Source organism: Oncorhynchus gorbuscha, unplaced genomic scaffold (assembly GCF_021184085.1).
Source record: "Oncorhynchus gorbuscha isolate QuinsamMale2020 ecotype Even-year unplaced genomic scaffold, OgorEven_v1.0 Un_scaffold_1510, whole genome shotgun sequence".
NCBI lineage: Eukaryota > Metazoa > Chordata > Actinopteri > Salmoniformes > Salmonidae > Oncorhynchus > Oncorhynchus gorbuscha.
In genome coordinates this window covers 60,419-77,576 of record NW_025746267.1, presented here as the reverse complement: position 1 = coordinate 77,576, position 17,158 = coordinate 60,419, and the positions used below count along the sequence as shown (strand labels likewise).

The 17,158-nt window shown below is 48.7% G+C and overlaps 1 protein-coding gene across 1 annotated transcript in view; it reads left to right on the top strand.

Moving 5' to 3' along the window:
* LOC124023147 (retinoic acid-induced protein 2-like) overlaps positions 1 to 17,158 on the top strand; it is a 58,464-nt gene that overhangs the window by 31,070 nt on the left and 10,236 nt on the right. The gene's annotated exons all lie outside the window — the stretch shown is intronic.

Sequence of the window (17,158 nt, the reverse complement as noted above, 5' to 3'; positions counted from 1 at the left end):
GCCTGATCTAACTGAGTGGAGGAATATCCAGCCTGATCTAACTGAGTGGAGGAGGAATATCCAGCCTGATCTAACTGAGTGGAGGAGGAATATACAGCCTGATCTAACTGAGTGGAGGAGGAATATCCAGCCTGATCTAACTGAGTGGAGGAGGAATATCCAGCCTGATCTAACTGAGTGGAGGAGGAATATCCAGCCTGATCTAACTGAGTGGAGGAGGAATATCCAGCCTGATCTAACTGAGTGGAGGAGGAATATCCAGCCTGATCTGAGTGGAGGAGGAATATCCAGCCTGATCTAACTGAGTGGAGGAGGAATATACAGCCTGATCTAACTGAGTGGAGGAGGAATATCCAGCCTGATCTAACTGAGTGGAGGAGGAATATCCAGCCTGATCTAACTGAGTGGAGGAGGAATATCCAGCCTGATCTAACTGAGTGGAGGAGGAATATCCAGCCTGATCTAACTGAGTGGAGGAGGAATATCCAGCCTGATCTAACTGAGTGGAGGAGGAATATCCAGCCTGATCTAACTGAGTGGAGGAGGAATATCCAGCCTGATCTGAGTGGAGGAGGAATATCCAGCCTGATCTAACTGAGTGGAGGAGGAATATCCAGCCTGATCTAACTGAGTGGAGGAGGAATATCCAGCCTGATCTGAGTGGAGGAGGAATATCCAGCCTGGTCTAACTGAGTGGAGGAGGAATATCCAGCCTGATCTAACTGAGTGGAGGAGGAATATCCAGCCTGATCTAACTGAGTGGAGGAGGAATATCCAGCCTGATCTAACTGGAGTGGAGGAATATCCAGCCTGATCTAAGGAGGAATATCCAGCCTGATCTGAGTGGAGGAGGAATTTCCAGCCTGATCTAACTGAGTGGAGGAGGAATATCCAGCCTGATCTAACTGAGTGGAGGAGGAATATCCAGCCTGATCTAACTGAGTGGAGGAGGAATATCCAGCCTGATCTAACTGAGTGGAGGAGGAATATCCAGCCTGATCTAACTGAGTGGGGGAGGAATATCCAGCCTGATCTAACTGAGTGGAGGAGGAATATCCAGCCTGATCTAACTGAGTGGAGGAGGAATATCCAGCCTGATCTGAGTGGAGGAGGAATATCCAGCCTGATCTGAGTGGAGGAGGAATATCCAGCCTGATCTAACTGAGTGGAGGAGGAATATCCAGCCTGATCTAACTGAGTGGAGGAGGAATATCCAGCCTGATCTGAGTGGAGGAGGAATATCCAGCCTGATCTAACTGAGTGGAGGAGGAATATCCAGCCTGATCTAACTGAGTGGAGGAGGAATATCCAGCCTGATCTAACTGAGTGGAGGAGGAATATCCAGCCTGATCTGAGTGGAGGAGGAATATCCAGCCTGATCTGAGTGGAGGAGGAATATCCAGCCTGATCTGAGTGGAGGAGGAATATCCAGCCTGATCTTACTGAGTGGAGGAGGAATATCCAGCCTGATCTAACTGAGTGGAGGAGGAATATCCAGCCTGATCTAACTGAGTGGAGGAGGAATATCCAGCCTGATCTAACTGAGTGGAGGAGGAATATCCAGCCTGATCTTACTGAGTGGAGGAGGAATATCCAGCCTGATCTAACTGAGTGGAGGAGGAATATCCAGCCTGATCTAACTGAGTGGAGGAGGAATATCCAGCCTGATCTAACTGAGTGGAGGAGGAATATCCAGCCTGATCTTACTGAGTGGAGGATGAATATCCAGCCTGATCTAACTGAGTGGAGGAGGAATATCCAGCCTGATCTAACTGAGTGGAGGAGGAATATCCAGCCTGATCTAACTGAGTGGAGGAGGAATATCCAGCCTGATCTAACTGAGTGGAGGAGGAATATCAGCCTGATCTAACTGAGTGGAGGATGAATATCCAGCCTGATCTGACTGAGTGGAGGAGGAATATCCAGCCTGATCTAACTGAGTGGAGGAGCAATATCCAGCCTGATCTGACTGAGTGGAGGAGGAATATCCAGCCTGATCTAACTGAGTGGAGGAGGAATATCCAGCCTGATCTAACTGAGTGGAGGATGAATATCCAGCCTGATCTAACTGAGTGGAGGATGAATATCCAGCCTGATCTGACTGAGTGGAGGAGGAATATCCAGCCTGATCTAACTGAGTGGAGGAGGAATATCCAGCCTGATCTAACTGAGTGGAGGAGGAATATCCAGCCTGATCTAACTGAGTGGAGGAGGAATATCCAGCCTGATCTAACTGAGTGGAGGAGGAATATCCAGCCTGATCTAACTGAGTGGAGGAGGAATATCCAGCCTGATCTAACTGAGTGGAGGAGGAATATCCAGCCTGATCTAACTGAGTGGAGGAGGAATATCCAGCCTGATCTAACTGAGTGGAGGAGGAATATCCAGCCTGATCTGAGTGGAGGAGGAATATCCAGCCTGATCTAACTGAGTGGAGGAGCAATATCCAGCCTGATCTAAATGAGTGGAGGAGGAATATCCAGCCTGATCTAACTGAGTGGAGGAGGAATATCCAGCCTGATCTAACTGAGTGGAGGAGGAATATCCAGCCTGATCTAACTGAGTGGAGGAGGAATATCCAGCCTGATCTAACTGAGTGGAGGAGGAATATCCAGCCTGATCTGAGTGGAGGAGGAATATCCAGCCTGATCTAACTGAGTGGAGGAGGAATATCCAGCCTGATCTAACTGAGTGGAGGAGGAATATCCAGCCTGATCTAACTGAGTGGAGGAGGAATATCCAGCCTGATCTGAGTGGAGGAGGAATATCCAGCCTGATCTAACTGAGTGGAGGAGGAGTATCCAGCCTGATCTAACTGAGTGGAGGAGGAGTATCCAGCCTGATCTAACTGAGTGGAGGAGGAATATCCAGCCTGATCTAACTGAGTGGAGGATGAATATCCAGCCTGATCTGACTGAGTGGAGGAGGAATATCCAGCCTGATCTAACTGAGTGGAGGAGGAATATCCAGCCTGATCTAACTGAGTGGAGGATGAATATCCAGCCTGATCTAACTGAGTGGAGGATGAATATCCAGCCTGATCTGACTGAGTGGAGGAGGAATATCCAGCCTGATCTAACTGAGTGGAGGAGGAATATCCAGCCTGATCTAACTGAGTGGAGGATGAATATCCAGCCTGATCTGACTGAGTGGAGGAGGAATATCCAGCCTGATCTAACTGAGTGGAGGAGGAATATCCAGCCTGATCTAACTGAGTGGAGGAGGAATATCCAGCCTGATCTAACTGAGTGGAGGAGGAATATCCAGCCTGATCTAACTGAGTGGAGGAGGAATATCCAGCCTGATCTAACTGAGTGGAGGAGGAATATCCAGCCTGATCTGAGTGGAGGAGGAATATCCAGCCTGATCTAACTGAGTGGAGGAGGAATATCCAGCCTGATCTGAGTGGAGGAGGAATATCCAGCCTGATCTAACTGAGTGGAGGAGGAATATCCAGCCTGATCTAACTGAGTGGAGGAGGAATATCCAGCCTGATCTAACTGAGTGGAGGATGAATATCCAGCCTGATCTGACTGAGTGGAGGAGGAATATCCAGCCTGATCTAATTGAGTGGAGGAGGAATATCCAGCCTGATCTAACTGAGTGGAGGATGAATATCCAGCCTGATCTAACTGAGTGGAGGATGAATATCCAGCCTGATCTGACTCAGTGGAGGAGGAATATCCAGCCTGATCTAACTGAGTGGAGGAGGAATATCCAGCCTGATCTAACTGAGTAGAGGATGAATATCCAGCCTGATCTGACTGAGTGGAGGAGGAATATCCAGCCTGATCTAACTGAGTGGAGGAGGAATATCCAGCCTGATCTAATTGAGTGGAGGAGGAATATCCAGCCTGATCTAACTGAGTGGAGGAGGAATATCCAGCCTGATCTTACTGAGTGGAGGAGGAATATCCAGCCTGATCTGAGTGGAGGAGGAATATCCAGCCTGATCTGAGTGGAGGAGGAATATCCAGCCTGATCTAACTGAGTGGAGGAGGAATATCCAGCCTGATCTTACTGAGTGGAGGAGGAATATCCAGCCTGATCTAACTGAGTGGAGGAGGAATATACAGCCTGATCTTACTGAGTGGAGGAGGAATATCCAGCCTGATCTAACTGAGTGGAGGAGGAATATCCAGCCTGATCTAACTGAGTGGAGGAGGAATATCCAGCCTGATCTAACTGAGTGGAGGAATATACAGCCTGATCTAACTGAGTGGAGGAGGAATATCCAGCCTGATCTGAGTGGAGGAGGAATATCCAGCCTGATCTGAGTGGAGGAGGAATATCCAGCCTGATCTAACTGAGTGGAGGAGGAATATCCAGCCTGATCTAACTGAGTGGAGGAGGAATATCCAGCCTGATCTAACTGAGTGGAGGAGGAATATCCAGCCTGATCTGAGTGGAGGAGGAATATCCAGCCTGATCTGAGTGGAGGAGGAATATCCAGCCTGATCTGAGTGGAGGAGGAATATCCAGCCTGATCTTACTGAGTGGAGGAGGAATATCCAGCCTGATCTAACTGAGTGGAGGAGGAATATCCAGCCTGATCTAACTGAGTGGAGGAGGAATATCCAGCCTGATCTAACTGAGTGGAGGAGGAATATACAGCCTGATCTTACTGAGTGGAGGATGAATATCCAGCCTGATCTAACTGAGTGGAGGAGGAATATCCAGCCTGATCTAACTGAGTGGAGGAGGAATATCCAGCCTGATCTAACTGAGTGGAGGAGGAATATACAGCCTGATCTTACTGAGTGGAGGATGAATATCCAGCCTGATCTAACTGAGTGGAGGAGGAATATCCAGCCTGATCTAACTGAGTGGAGGAGGAATATCCAGCCTGATCTAACTGAGTGGAGGAGGAATATCCAGCCTGATCTAACTGAGTGGAGGAGGAATATACAGCCTGATCTTACTGAGTGGAGGATGAATATCCAGCCTGATCTGACTGAGTGGAGGAGGAATATCCAGCCTGATCTGACTGAGTGGAGGAGGAATATCCAGCCTGATCTAACTGAGTGGAGGAGGAATAGGAACTGAGTGGAGGATGAATATCCAGCCTGATCTAACTGAGTGGAGGATGAATATCCAGCCTGATCTGACTGAGTGGAGGAGGAATATCCAGCCTGATCTAACTGAGTGGAGGAGGAATATCCAGCCTGATCTAACTGAGTGGAGGAGGAATATCCAGCCTGATCTAACTGAGTGGAGGAGGAATATCCAGCCTGATCTAACTGAGTGGAGGAGGAATATCCAGCCTGATCTAACTGAGTGGAGGAGGAATATCCAGCCTGATCTAACTGAGTGGAGGAGGAATATCCAGCCTGATCTAACTGAGTGGAGGAGGAATATCCAGCCTGATCTAACTGAGTGGAGGAGGAATATCCAGCCTGATCTGAGTGGAGGAGGAATATCCAGCCTGATCTAACTGAGTGGAGGAGCAATATCCAGCCTGATCTAAATGAGTGGAGGAGGAATATCCAGCCTGATCTAACTGAGTGGAGGAGGAATATCCAGCCTGATCTAACTGAGTGGAGGAGGAATATCCAGCCTGATCTAACTGAGTGGAGGAGGAATATCCAGCCTGATCTAACTGAGTGGAGGAGGAATATCCAGCCTGATCTGAGTGGAGGAGGAATATCCAGCCTGATCTAACTGAGTGGAGGAGGAATATCCAGCCTGATCTAACTGAGTGGAGGAGGAATATCCAGCCTGATCTAACTGAGTGGAGGAGGAATATCCAGCCTGATCTGAGTGGAGGAGGAATATCCAGCCTGATCTAACTGAGTGGAGGAGGAGTATCCAGCCTGATCTAACTGAGTGGAGGAGGAGTATCCAGCCTGATCTAACTGAGTGGAGGAGGAATATCCAGCCTGATCTAACTGAGTGGAGGATGAATATCCAGCCTGATCTGACTGAGTGGAGGAGGAATATCCAGCCTGATCTAACTGAGTGGAGGAGGAATATCCAGCCTGATCTAACTGAGTGGAGGATGAATATCCAGCCTGATCTAACTGAGTGGAGGATGAATATCCAGCCTGATCTGACTGAGTGGAGGAGGAATATCCAGCCTGATCTAACTGAGTGGAGGAGGAATATCCAGCCTGATCTAACTGAGTGGAGGATGAATATCCAGCCTGATCTGACTGAGTGGAGGAGGAATATCCAGCCTGATCTAACTGAGTGGAGGAGGAATATCCAGCCTGATCTAACTGAGTGGAGGAGGAATATCCAGCCTGATCTAACTGAGTGGAGGAGGAATATCCAGCCTGATCTAACTGAGTGGAGGAGGAATATCCAGCCTGATCTAACTGAGTGGAGGAGGAATATCCAGCCTGATCTGAGTGGAGGAGGAATATCCAGCCTGATCTAACTGAGTGGAGGAGGAATATCCAGCCTGATCTGAGTGGAGGAGGAATATCCAGCCTGATCTAACTGAGTGGAGGAGGAGTATCCAGCCTGATCTAACTGAGTGGAGGATGAATATCCAGCCTGATCTGACTGAGTGGAGGAGGAATATCCAGCCTGATCTAATTGAGTGGAGGAGGAATATCCAGCCTGATCTAACTGAGTGGAGGATGAATATCCAGCCTGATCTAACTGAGTGGAGGATGAATATCCAGCCTGATCTGACTCAGTGGAGGAGGAATATCCAGCCTGATCTAACTGAGTGGAGGAGGAATATCCAGCCTGATCTAACTGAGTAGAGGATGAATATCCAGCCTGATCTGACTGAGTGGAGGAGGAATATCCAGCCTGATCTAACTGAGTGGAGGAGGAATATCCAGCCTGATCTAATTGAGTGGAGGAGGAATATCCAGCCTGATCTAACTGAGTGGAGGAGGAATATCCAGCCTGATCTTACTGAGTGGAGGAGGAATATCCAGCCTGATCTGAGTGGAGGAGGAATATCCAGCCTGATCTGAGTGGAGGAGGAATATCCAGCCTGATCTAACTGAGTGGAGGAGGAATATCCAGCCTGATCTTACTGAGTGGAGGAGGAATATCCAGCCTGATCTAACTGAGTGGAGGAGGAATATACAGCCTGATCTTACTGAGTGGAGGAGGAATATCCAGCCTGATCTAACTGAGTGGAGGAGGAATATCCAGCCTGATCTAACTGAGTGGAGGAGGAATATCCAGCCTGATCTAACTGAGTGGAGGAATATACAGCCTGATCTAACTGAGTGGAGGAGGAATATCCAGCCTGATCTGAGTGGAGGAGGAATATCCAGCCTGATCTAACTGAGTGGAGGAGGAATATCCAGCCTGATCTAACTGAGTGGAGGAGGAATATCCAGCCTGATCTAACTGAGTGGAGGAGGAATATCCAGCCTGATCTAACTGAGTGGAGGAGGAATATCCAGCCTGATCTAACTGAGTGGAGGAGGAATATCCAGCCTGATCTGAGTGGAGGAGGAATATCCAGCCTGATCTAACTGAGTGGAGGAGGAATATCCAGCCTGATCTGAGTGGAGGAGGAATATCCAGCCTGATCTGAGTGGAGGAGGAATATCCAGCCTGATCTGACTGAGTGGAGGAGGAATATCCAGCCTGATCTAACTGAGTGGAGGAATATCCAGCCTGATCTAACTGAGTGGAGGAGGAATATCCAGCCTGATCTAACTGAGTGGAGGATGGATATCCAGCCTGATCTGACTGAGTGGAGGAGGAATATCCAGCCTAATCTAACTGAGTGGAGGAGGAATATCCAGCCTGATCTAACTGAGTGGAGGATGAATATCCAGCCTGATCTAACTGAGTGGAGGATGAATATCCAGCCTGATCTGACTGAGTGGAGGAGGAATATCCAGCCTGATCTAACTGAGTGGAGGAGGAATATCCAGCCTGATCTAACTGAGTGGAGGATGAATATCCAGCCTGATCTGACTGAGTGGAGGAGGAATATCCAGCCTGATCTAACTGAGTGGAGGAGGAATATCCAGCCTGATCTAACTGAGTGGAGGAGGAATATCCAGCCTGATCTAACTGAGTGGAGGAGGAATATCCAGCCTGATCTAACTGAGTGGAGGAGGAATATCCAGCCTGATCTGAGTGGAGGAGGAATATCCAGCCTGATCTAACTGAGTGGAGGAGGAATATCCAGCCTGATCTGAGTGGAGGAGGAATATCCAGCCTGATCTAACTGAGTGGAGGAGGAATATCCAGCCTGATCTAACTGAGTGGAGGAGGAATATCCAGCCTGATCTAACTGAGTGGAGGAGGAATATCCAGCCTGATCTAACTGAGTGGAGGAGGAATATCCAGCCTGATCTAACTGAGTGGAGGAGGAATATCCAGCCTGATCTAACTGAGTGGAGGAGGAATATCCAGCCTGATCTGAGTGGAGGAGGAATATCCAGCCTGATCTAACTGAGTGGAGGAGGAATATCCAGCCTGATCTGAGTGGAGGAGGAATATCCAGCCTGATCTGAGTGGAGGAGGAATATCCAGCCTGATCTGACTGAGTGGAGGAGGAATATCCAGCCTGATCTAACTGAGTGGAGGAATATCCAGCCTGATCTAACTGAGTGGACGAGGAATATCCAGCCTGATCTAACTGAGTGGAGGATGAATATCCAGCCTGATCTGACTGAGTGGAGGAGGAATATCCAGCCTGATCTAACTGAGTGGAGGAGGAATATCCAGCCTGATCTAACTGAGTGGAGGATGAATATCCAGCCTGATCTAACTGAGTGGAGGAATATCCAGCCTGATCTAACTGAGTGGAGGAATATCCAGCCTGATCTAACTGAGTGGAGGAGGAATATCCAGCCTGATCTAACTGAGTGGAGGAATATCCAGCCTGATCTAACTGAGTGGAGGAATATCCAGCCTGATCTAACTGAGTGGAGGAGGAATATCCAGCCTGATCTAACTGAGTGGAGGAATATCCAGCCTGATCTAAGTGGAGGAGGAATATCCAGCCTGATCTAACTGAGTAGAGGAATATCCAGCCTGATCTAACTGAGTGGAGGAGGAATATCCAGCCTGATCTAACTGAGTGGAGGAGGAATATCCAGCCTGATCTGAGTGGAGGAGGAATATCCAGCCTGATCTAACTGAGTGGAGGAGCAATATCCAGCCTGATCTAAATGAGTGGAGGAGGAATATCCAGCCTGATCTAACTGAGTGGAGGAGGAATATCCAGCCTGATCTAACTGAGTGGAGGAGGAATATCCAGCCTGATCTAACTGAGTGGAGGAGGAATATCCAGCCTGATCTAACTGAGTGGAGGAGGAATATCCAGCCTGATCTGAGTGGAGGAGGAATATCCAGCCTGATCTAACTGAGTGGAGGAGGAATATCCAGCCTGATCTAACTGAGTGGAGGAGGAATATCCAGCCTGATCTAACTGAGTGGAGGAGGAATATCCAGCCTGATCTGAGTGGAGGAGGAATATCAGCCTGATCTAACTGAGTGGAGGAGGAATATCCAGCCTGATCTAACTGAGTGGAGGAGGAATATCCAGCCTGATCTAACTGAGTGGAGGAGGAATATCCAGCCTGATCTAACTGAGTGGAGGATGAATATCCAGCCTGATCTGACTGAGTGGAGGAGGAATATCCAGCCTGATCTAACTGAGTGGAGGAGGAATATCCAGCCTGATCTAACTGAGTGGAGGATGAATATCCAGCCTGATCTAACTGAGTGGAGGATGAATATCCAGCCTGATCTGACTGAGTGGAGGAGGAATATCCAGCCTGATCTAACTGAGTGGAGGAGGAATATCCAGCCTGATCTAACTGAGTGGAGGATGAATATCCAGCCTGATCTGACTGAGTGGAGGAGGAATATCCAGCCTGATCTAACTGAGTGGAGGAGGAATATCCAGCCTGATCTAACTGAGTGGAGGAGGAATATCCAGCCTGATCTAACTGAGTGGAGGAGGAATATCCAGCCTGATCTAACTGAGTGGAGGAGGAATATCCAGCCTGATCTAACTGAGTGGAGGAGGAATATCCAGCCTGATCTGAGTGGAGGAGGAATATCCAGCCTGATCTAACTGAGTGGAGGAGGAATATCCAGCCTGATCTGAGTGGAGGAGGAATATCCAGCCTGATCTAACTGAGTGGAGGAGGAATATCCAGCCTGATCTAACTGAGTGGAGGAGGAATATCCAGCCTGATCTAACTGAGTGGAGGATGAATATCCAGCCTGATCTGACTGAGTGGAGGAGGAATATCCAGCCTGATCTAATTGAGTGGAGGAGGAATATCCAGCCTGATCTAACTGAGTGGAGGATGAATATCCAGCCTGATCTAACTGAGTGGAGGATGAATATCCAGCCTGATCTGACTCAGTGGAGGAGGAATATCCAGCCTGATCTAACTGAGTGGAGGAGGAATATCCAGCCTGATCTAACTGAGTAGAGGATGAATATCCAGCCTGATCTGACTGAGTGGAGGAGGAATATCCAGCCTGATCTAACTGAGTGGAGGAGGAATATCCAGCCTGATCTAACTGAGTGGAGGAGGAATATCCAGCCTGATCTAACTGAGTGGAGGAGGAATATCCAGCCTGATCTTACTGAGTGGAGGAGGAATATCCAGCCTGATCTGAGTGGAGGAGGAATATCCAGCCTGATCTGAGTGGAGGAGGAATATCCAGCCTGATCTAACTGAGTGGAGGAGGAATATCCAGCCTGATCTTAACTGAGTGGAGGAGGAATATCCAGCCTGATCTAACTGAGTGGAGGAGGAATATACAGCCTGATCTTACTGAGTGGAGGAGGAATATCCAGCCTGATCTAACTGAGTGGAGGAGGAATATCCAGCCTGATCTAACTGAGTGGAGGAGGAATATCCAGCCTGATCTAACTGAGTGGAGGAATATCAGCCTGATCTAACTGAGTGGAGGAGGAATATCCAGCCTGATCTGAGTGGAGGAGGAATATCCAGCCTGATCTAACTGAGTGGAGGAGGAATATCCAGCCTGATCTAACTGAGTGGAGGAGGAATATCCAGCCTGATCTAACTGAGTGGAGGAGGAATATCCAGCCTGATCTAACTGAGTGGAGGAGGAATATCCAGCCTGATCTAACTGAGTGGAGGAGGAATATCCAGCCTGATCTAACTGAGTGGAGGAGGAATATCCAGCCTGATCTAACTGAGTGGAGGAGGAATATCCAGCCTGATCTGAGTGGAGGAGGAATATCCAGCCTGATCTGAGTGGAGGAGGAATATCCAGCCTGATCTAACTGAGTGGAGGAGGAATATCCAGCCTGATCTAACTGAGTGGAGGAGGAATCCAGCCTGATCTAACTGAGTGGAGGAGGAATATCCAGCCTGATCTAACTGAGTGGAGGATGGATATCCAGCCTGATCTGACTGAGTGGAGGAGGAATATCCAGCCTGATCTAACTGAGTGGAGGAATATCCAGCCTGATCTAACTGAGTGGAGGATGAATATCCAGCCTGATCTAACTGAGTGGAGGATGAATATCCAGCCTGATCTGACTGAGTGGAGGAGGAATATCCAGCCTGATCTAACTGAGTGGAGGAGGAATATCCAGCCTGATCTAACTGAGTGGAGGATGAATATCCAGCCTGATCTGACTGAGTGGAGGAGGAATATCCAGCCTGATCTAACTGAGTGGAGGAGGAATATCCAGCCTGATCTAACTGAGTGGAGGAGGAATATCCAGCCTGATCTAACTGAGTGGAGGAGGAATATCCAGCCTGATCTAACTGAGTGGAGGAGGAATATCCAGCCTGATCTAACTGAGTGGAGGAGGAATATCCAGCCTGATCTAACTGAGTGGAGGAGGAATATCCAGCCTGATCTGAGTGGAGGAGGAATATCCAGCCTGATCTAACTGAGTGGAGGAGGAATATCCAGCCTGATCTAACTGAGTGGAGGAGGAATATCCAGCCTGATCTAACTGAGTGGAGGAGGAATATCCAGCCTGATCTAACTGAGTGGAGGAGGAATATCCAGCCTGATCTAACTGAGTGGAGGAGGAATATCCAGCCTGATCTAACTGAGTGGAGGAGGAATATCCAGCCTGATCTGAGTGGAGGAGGAATATCCAGCCTGATCTAACTGAGTGGAGGAGGAATATCCAGCCTGATCTGAGTGGAGGAGGAATATCCAGCCTGATCTGAGTGGAGGAGGAATATCCAGCCTGATCTGACTGAGTGGAGGAGGAATATCCAGCCTGATCTAACTGAGTGGAGGAGGAATATCCAGCCTGATCTAACTGAGTGGAGGAGGAATATCCAGCCTGATCTAACTGAGTGGAGGAGGAATATCCAGCCTGATCTAACTGAGTGGAGGAGGAATATCCAGCCTGATCTAACTGAGTGGAGGAGGAATATCCAGCCTGATCTAACTGAGTGGAGGATGAATATCCAGCCTGATCTAACTGAGTGGAGGAGGAATATCCAGCCTGATCTAACTGAGTGGAGGAATATCCAGCCTGATCTAACTGAGTGGAGGAGGAATATCCAGCCTGATCTAACTGAGTGGAGGAGAATATCCAGCCTGATCTAACTGAGTGGAGGAGGAATATCCAGCCTGATCTAACTGAGTGGAGGAGGAATATCCAGCCTGATCTAACTGAGTGGAGGAGGAATATCCAGCCTGATCTAACTGTGGAGGAGGAATATCCAGCCTGATCTAACTGAGTGGAGGAGGAATATCCAGCCTGATCTAACTGAGTGGAGGAGGAATATCCAGCCTGATCTGGAGGAGGAATATCCAGCCTGATCTAACTGAGTGGAGGAGGAATATCCAGCCTGATCTAACTGAGTGGAGGAGGAATATCAGCCTGATCTAACTGAGTGGAGGAGGAATATCCAGCCTGATCTAACTGAGTGGAGGAGGAATATCCAGCCTGATCTAACTGAGTGGAGGAGGAATATCCAGCCTGATCTAACTGAGTGGAGGAGGAATATCCAGCCTGATCTAACTGAGTGGAGGAGGAATATCCAGCCTGATCTAACTGAGTGGAGGAGGAATATCCAGCCTGATCTGACTGGTGGAGGAGGAATATCCAGCCTGATCTAACTGAGTGGAGGAGGAATATCCAGCCTGATCTGACTGAGTGGAGGAGGAATATCCAGCCTGATCTAACTGAGTGGAGGAGGAATATCCAGCCTGATCTGACTGAGTGGAGGAGGAATATCCAGCCTGATCTAACTGAGTGGAGGAGGAATATCCAGCCTGATCTAACTGAGTGGAGGAGGAATATCCAGCCTGATCTAACTGAGTGGAGGAGGAATATCCAGCCTGATCTAACTGAGTGGAGGAGGAATATCCAGCCTGATCTAACTGGAGGAGTGGAGGGAGGAATATCCAGCCTGATCTAACTGAGTGGAGGAGGAATATCCAGCCTGATCTAACTGAGTGGAGGAGGAATATCCAGCCTGATCTAACTGAGTGGAGGAGGAATATCCAGCCTGATCTAACTGAGTGGAGGAGGAATATCCAGCCTGATCTAACTGAGTGGAGGAGGAATATCCAGCCTGATCTAACTGAGTGGAGGAGGAATATCCAGCCTGATCTAACTGAGTGGAGGAGGAATATCCAGCCTGATCTAACTGAGTGGAGGAGGAATATCCAGCCTGATCTAACTGAGTGGAGGAGGAATATCCAGCCTGATCTAACTGAGTGGAGGAGGAATATCCAGCCTGATCTAACTGAGTGGAGGAGGAATATCCAGCCTGATCTGAGTGGAGGAGGAATATCCAGCCTGATCTAACTGAGTGGAGGAGGAATATCCAGCCTGATCTGAGTGGAGGAGGAATATCCAGCCTGATCTAACTGAGTGGAGGAGGAATATCCAGCCTGATCTAACTGAGTGGAGGAGGAATATCCAGCCTGATCTAACTGAGTGGAGGAGGAATATCCAGCCTGATCTAACTGAGTGGAGGAGGAATATCCAGCCTGATCTAACTGAGTGGAGGAGGAATATCCAGCCTGATCTAACTGAGTGGAGGAGGAATATCCAGCCTGATCTGAGTGGAGGAGGAATATCCAGCCTGATCTAACTGAGTGGAGGAGGAATATCCAGCCTGATCTAACTGAGTGGAGGAGGAATATCCAGCCTGATCTAACTGAGTGGAGGAGGAATATCCAGCCTGATCTGAGTGGAGGAGGAATATCCAGCCTGATCTAACTGAGTGGAGGAGGAATATCCAGCCTGATCTAACTGAGTGGAGGAGGAATATCCAGCCTGATCTAACTGAGTGGAGGAGGAATATACAGCCTGATCTAACTGAGTGGAGGAGGAATATCCAGCCTGATCTAACTGAGTGGAGGAGGAATATCCAGCCTGATCTAACTGAGTGGAGGGCCTGAGGAATATCCAGCCTGATCTGAGTGGAGGAGGAATATCCAGCCTGATCTAACTGAGTGGAGGAGGAATATCCAGCCTGATCTAACTGAGTGGAGGAGGAATATCCAGCCTGATCTAACTGAGTGGAGGAGGAATATCCAGCCTGATCTAACTGAGTGGAGGAGGAATATCCAGCCTGATCTAACTGAGTGGAGGAGGAATATCCAGCCTGATCTGAGTGGAGGAGGAATATCCAGCCTGATCTAACTGAGTGGAGGAGGAATATCCAGCCTGATCTAACTGAGTGGAGGAGGAATATCCAGCCTGATCTAACTGAGTGGAGGAGGAATATCCAGCCTGATCTAACTGAGTGGAGGAGGAATATCCAGCCTGATCTAACTGAGTGGAGGAGGAATATCCAGCCTGATCTGACTGAGTGGAGGAGGAATATCCAGCCTGATCTAACTGAGTGGAGGAAGGAATATCCAGCCTGATCTAACTGAGTGGAGGAGGAATATCCAGCCTGATCTGACTGAGTGGAGGAGGAATATCCAGCCTGATCTAACTGAGTGGAGGAGGAATATCCAGCCTGATCTAACTGAGTGGAGGAGGAATATCCAGCCTGATCTGACTGAGTGGAGGAGGAATATCCAGCCTGATCTAACTGAGTGGAGGAGGAATATCCAGCCTGATCTAACTGAGTGGAGGAGGAATATCCAGCCTGATCTAACTGAGTGGAGGAGGAATATCCAGCCTGATCTAACTGAGTGGAGGAGGAATATCCAGCCTGATCTGAGTGGAGGAGGAATATCCAGCCTGATCTAACTGAGTGGAGGAGGAATATCCAGCCTGATCTAACTGAGTGGAGGAGGAATATCCAGCCTGATCTAACTGAGTGGAGGAGGAATATCCAGCCTGATCTAACTGAGTGGAGGAGGAATATCCAGCCTGATCTAACTGAGTGGAGGAGGAATATCCAGCCTGATCTAAGGAGGAATATCTGATCTAACTGTGGAGGAGGAATATCCAGCCTGATCTAACTGAGTGGAGGAGGAATATCCAGCCTGATCTGAGTGGAGGAGGAATATCCAGCCTGATCTGAGTGGAGGAGGAATATCCAGCCTGATCTAACTGAGTGGAGGAGGAATATCCAGCCTGATCTGAGTGGAGGAGGAATATCCAGCCTGATCTAACTGAGTGGAGGAGGAATATCCAGCCTGATCTAACTGAGTGGAGGAGGAATATCCAGCCTGATCTAACTGAGTGGAGGAGGAATATCCAGCCTGATCTGACTGAGTGGAGGAGGAATATCCAGCCTGATCTAACTGAGTGGAGGAGGAATATCCAGCCTGATCTAACTGAGTGGAGGAGGAATATCCAGCCTGATCTAACTGAGTGGAGGAGGAATATCCAGCCTGATCTAACTGAGTGGAGGAGGAATATCCAGCCTGATCTAACTGAGTGGAGGAGGAATATCCAGCCTGATCTAACTGAGTGGAGGAGGAATATCCAGCCTGATCTAACTGAGTGGAGGAGGAATATCCAGCCTGATCTAACTGAGTGGAGGAGGAATATCCAGCCTGATCTAACTGAGTGGAGGAGGAATATCCAGCCTGATCTAACTGAGTGGAGGAGGAATATCCAGCCTGATCTAACTGAGTGGAGGAGGAATATCCAGCCTGATCTAACTGAGTGGAGGAGGAATATCCAGCCTGATCTAACTGAGTGGAGGAGGAATATCCAGCCTGATCTAACTGAGTGGAGGAGGAATATCCAGCCTGATCTAACTGAGTGGAGGAGGAATATCCAGCCTGATCTAACTGAGTGGAGGAGGAATATCCAGCCTGATCTAACTGAGTGGAGGAGGAATATCCAGCCTGATCTAACTGAGTGGAGGAGGAATATCCAGCCTGATCTAACTGAGTGGAGGAGGAATATCCAGCCTGATCTGAGTGGAGGAGGAATATCCAGCCTGATCTAACTGAGTGGAGGAGGAATATCCAGCCTGGAGGAGGAATATCCAGCCTGATCTAACTGAGTGGAGGAGGAATATCCAGCCTGATCTAACTGAGTGGAGGAGGAATATCCAGCCTGATCTGAGTGGAGGAGGAATATCCAGCCTGATCTAACTGAGTGGAGGAGGAATATCCAGCCTGATCTAACTGAGTGGAGGAGGAATATCCAGCCTGATCTAACTGAGTGGAGGAGGAATATCCAGCCTGATCTAACTGAGTGGAGGAGGAATATCCAGCCTGATCTAACTGAGTGGAGGAGGAATATCCAGCCTGATCTAACTGAGTGGAGGAGGAATATCCAGCCTGATCTAACTGAGTGGAGGAGGAATATCCAGCCTGATCTAACTGAGTGGAGGAGGAATATCCAGCCTGATCTAACTGAGGAATATCCAGCCTGATCTGAGTGGAGGAGGAATATCCAGCCTGATCTAAGGAGGAATATCCAGCCTGAGTGGAGGAGGAATATCCAGCCTGATCTAACTGAGTGGAGGAGGAATATCCAGCCTGATCTAACTGAGTGGAGGAGGAATATCCAGCCTGATCTAACTGAGTGGAGGAGGAATATCCAGCCTGATCTAACTGAAGTGGAGGAGGAATATCCAGCCTGATCTAACTGAGTGGAGGAGGAATATCCAGCCTGATCTGAGTGGAGGAGGAATATCCAGCCTGATCTGAGTGGAGGAGGAATATCCAGCCTGATCTAACTGAGTGGAGGAGGAATATCCAGCCTGATCTAACTGAGTGGAGGAGGAATATCCAGCCTGATCTAACTGAGTGGAGGAGGAATATCAGCCTGATCTAACTGAGTGGAGGAGGAATATCCAGCCTGATCTAACTGAGTGGAGGAGGAATATCC